Here is a 4577-nt window from a genome sequence, read left to right on the forward strand (position 1 = left end):
CCTTCCTGGCATCTATGTGTTCAAAGAGTTCTCTGTGGGGTAAAGGGTGTTTCACTCATCCAAAACTGCTGAAGGTGCCTATGTTAATTGTCAGCTAGATCTGTACACTGCTCTGCTCTGAGAGAGAGGTACAGGTCGGCTGTTCCTCAGCAGCCATCTTAGATTCTCCTTTGGCTGTTATTCTGTCTGAGGAGACTGAAGATGGGGCCCCAGTCCCTTTGGCTTGTAGGGTTTCTTCTGAGAAGTCTGTTATTAGTCTGATAGGTTAACCTTTGCAAGTTATTTGATGATTTTGTGTCTCACTGCTCTTAAAATTCTTTCCTTTATATTAACTTGGCATAACTGAATGATAATATACTTTGAGAATGACCTTTATGCAATAAATCTTTTGAGGGTTGTTTGGGTTTCTTATAGCTGGATGTTTAGATCTCTGTCAAGGTCAGAGAGGTTTTCCTTCATTATTTCTTCTGATGTTTTCTCTTCTTCCTCAGGAACACCTATGATTCTTAGGTCTGGACATTTTACATAATTCCACATTTCTTGGAGATTTTGTTCTGTTGTCTTTATTCTTTTATCTTTATTGTTGTTTGATTAGGTTAATTCAAAACCCTTGTCTTCAAGTTTCAAGATCATTTCTTCTACTTGTTCTAGTCTACTGTTAAAAACTTCCCATTGCATTTAGTACTCCCTTAAATGATTCTTTCATTTCCAGCCTTTATGATTCTTTCATTTCCAGCTTTTTTTGTGTGTGTGTATGTGTGTGTTTATCTCTTTGGGGAATTTTTTATTTATATCCTGAATAGTTTTTTAATTTCCTTGTGTTGGCTTCAACTTTCTTCTGAAGTTCATTGATTAATTTTATAATGAATCTTTTAAATTCTCTGTCTGGAATTTCAAAAATTTCATTTTGGTTAGGGTTTGTCATTGAAGAGTTGGTATGGTCTTTGGGGGGCCTTGGAAAACTGTTTTTTCTTTTTGTCAAAATTGTTTTTCTGATTCCTTTTCATTCAGGTAGACAATTTCTTTTTATTTGCGGTTGTTAGGGGGCTGACGTAGGCACTGTAGGGTTCCCTTGGTTATATATAGCCTTGATGTGGTGAGTTTCTCAATTGTCAGCTGTGGCAGTCTCATGCTGGGTATCTGCACTGGCTCATGGCATCCTGAGTGGCCAGAGTGGGTTGAAAAGTGTTGTTGGATGGCATTTGGGATTAGGCCTTCCCCTAAACTGAGGTATTGTACCTGATTTAGTGGGCTGTATTGTTGACTCCAGGAGGTGGTACTTATGGGAGAAATCCAGCTGCAATGGTGGTTATGGGGTTTCTCCATGCTCTAAGGACATACCCTTCTAGCCTCGGTCAAAGGCGGGGCTCTGGACATTCCCCAAGTTCTGTCTGCTTTGAGCCTTTGAGGGAAGTACAGGAGAAAGGAGCTGAAGTACCCCACAAATGTGCGCTCTTGGCTATCCTATTGGGGATCAGGAAAAAGTCCCAGGTCACTGGCAGTAATACTGCTGTGCAGGGCAGGTACAGAAGAGTTTACACTGAAGTGAGAGGTTGCTTTGGCAACATGTCCCAACCAGCTCCCAACTCGGCCTCAGGCAATTGACAATCTGAGCAGCTGGTCTCAGTGCTTCCTTGTTCTCAGGCGTCCTGACCAGCCTGGAATTGTCTGCAGCTGCATGGAGTTTGACTTTGGGGCCCATGCCTTCCTAGGCTGGTTAGAAAGCAGCTGAGCTGCCTGAAAGGGTTGAGTGTCTGGGAAATAGTAGCTGGCACTGCTCAAGGCTTTCTTTTTTCCTGCAGCACTCCATGGCAGAGCATGACTATGGGTAAAGCAGTTTCTCGTGAGGGACTGGAGTCCTGCAATGTTTAGGGGGTCCTGCAAGTTCATAGCAGGAACACAGAACTCCTGAATTCCTGTCGCTCTCCTTCCCCACTGAGTCCAGAGGCTGTGGTGGATTGTGGTGGTGCAGGCAAGAATCTGGCCAGTTCCAGCCAAGGTTGAGTTTTTCTTTCTTCTTTTTGCACTAAGTGGTCATTATCGCTCCTTTTAGCAAGTTGTGAGGAATGCTGCTGATCCCATTCTTTTTTGGATGCTGAGGAAACTCTATCTTGGTTATTCTGTAGGAGAAACTCTAGCTGCCTCATGTTGTCCATCTTAATCTTATCTCCCTCAGTTCCAGTGCTTAGAGAAAAAGTGTTCAGCTTTTCCCCACTTAATATAATGTTAGCTGTGGTTTGGCAGCAGAAAGCAGGCACACTTTTTGCTGTCGTGCCCATTGTACCATCACAATGTATCTCCTCTTTAATAAATTTACTTTTCCTCATTAAAAAAAAGTTAGCTGTGGACTTACGGCCTTTATTATATTGAACTATGTTAATTCCACACCGAGTTTGTTGAGAGTTTTTGTTATAAAAGAATGTCAAATTTTATCAAATGCTTTTCTGCATTTATTGGGATTATTATATGATTTTTGTCCTTCATTCTATTGATGTGATGTATCACATTCACTGATTTGCATATGTTGAACCACCCTTGCATTCTTGGGATAAATTCCACTTGATTTGGTGTAAAAACTTTTTGATGTGCTGTTGGATTCAATTAGCTATTATTTTCTTGAGGATTTTTGTATCCATGTTCATCAGAGAGATTGGTCTACAATTCTTTTCTCCTGATGTATGTCCTTTTCTAGTGTTGATATCAAGGTTGTGCTGTCCTCATTAATTGCATTAGAACAAATTCTTCTTCTATTTTAGGTAATAGTTTAAGGAGAATTTGTATTAGTTCTTTATAAGTTTGGTAGAATTTGGCATTGAAGTCATTCAGGATTGAGATTGTCTTTATTGGGAGACTTTATAACTGATTCAATCTCAATACTCATTCTTGGTATGCTCAGTTTTCCTATTTCTTCCTGATTCAATTTTGATAGTTTTGTGTGTCAAGAAATTAATTTATTTCCTCTAGGTTTTCTTTTTAAAATTTTTTTAAATTTTAAAGATGTGGGGTATAATTCAGGGTTAGATGTACATGTGTTCATTATGCAGGAACCCTTGTTGATGAGGTGTGTCCCCCCTTCTCCAGGCAGATTCCTACAACTGCCAATCCTGCTTCCCCACTCCCCTTCTGTCAGTTTCCTGCTACTACCAACGCTTTTCTTATAATATTACGATAATTGTTCAAGGTCTGCTTATAAGTGAGAACAAGTGATACTCAGTTCTTTGTTTCTGTGAAAGGTCACTCAGTATTATAGACTCTAAGTCCATCCAGGTTGCTGTGAAGATCATGATTTTGTTCTTCTTCATGGCTGCATATTCCATTGTGTATATGTACCATATTTTTTTAATCCAATCCTCTTTTGATGGGCAGCATGGTTGGTTCTATGTTCTTGCTACTATGAATAATGCTGCAATAAACATACATGTGCAGGTATCTTTTTTATAGAGTGATTTGCGTTCTTCCAGGTATATTCCCAGTCGGGGAATTGAGGGATCATAAGGAAGGTCAATTTTTAGATCTTTTAGGAATCGCCACACTGTATTCCACAGAGACTATACTGGTTTACACTCCCACCAACAGTGTAGAAGTGTTCCCCTTTTATCACATCCTCTCCAGCATTTGTTGTGTTCTGAGTTATTGATAATAGTCATCCTGACTGGAGTTAGGTGGTATCTCAGTGCATTTTAAATTTGCATTTCTTTGATGACTAATGAGACTGAGCATTTTTTCATGTATCTGTTGGCTGCTCGTATGTCTTCTTTTGAGAGCTGTCTATTCATATCTTTTGCTCACTTTGTAATGTGGCTGTTTGTTTTTTTCTTTTGGCATGTTTGAGTTCCTTGTAGATCCTAGATGTTAGGCCTCTGTCAGACATACAGTAGACAAATATTTTTTCCCAGTCTGTGGGCTATCTCCCTGCTCTCTTGATGGTTTCTTTGGCTTTGCAGAAACTTGTCAGTTTGATGAGGTCCCATCTGTCTCTTATCTCTTATGGCATGGGTGATTGGGGTTTTGATCAGGAATTGGTTGCCAGTTCCAATTTCCATAAGGGTATCTCCTGTATTTTCTAATGTTCTTATACTTTGAGGTTTCACATTTATGTCTTTGATCCATTTGTAGTTGATTTTTGTGTATGGTGATAGGTAGGAGTCCTGTTTCAATCTTCTGCATGTGGTCAGCCAGTTTTCCCAGCACCATTTACTGAATAGGTTCTCCTCTCCCTAGTCATTGGTGGTAGAGGCTTTGTCAAAGATGAGTTGGTTGAGAAACTGAGGTTTTGCTTTTGGAATCTCTATCCTGTTCCATTGGTCTATATACCTGTTCTTGTACCAATACCAGGCTGTTTTAATTATTGTAGCATTATAATAAAGTTTAAAGTCTGTGAATGTGACACCTCCTGCTTTGTTTTATTTGCCGAGGATTGTTTTGGCCATTCATGGTTGCTTATGTTTTGTTTTTTTTTTCTCTTTTAATTTTTTTTTTTAAATTATGGGGTAAAAATTCAGGGCTAGGTATACAAATATTCACCATGCAGTTACCCTTATTGATGAGCTGTGCCCCCCCCTTCCCCAGGCAGATAA

Source organism: Carlito syrichta, unplaced genomic scaffold (assembly GCF_000164805.1).
Source record: "Carlito syrichta isolate Samal-C Ts95f unplaced genomic scaffold, Tarsius_syrichta-2.0.1 Scaffold308920, whole genome shotgun sequence".
Classification (NCBI taxonomy): domain Eukaryota; kingdom Metazoa; phylum Chordata; class Mammalia; order Primates; family Tarsiidae; genus Carlito; species Carlito syrichta.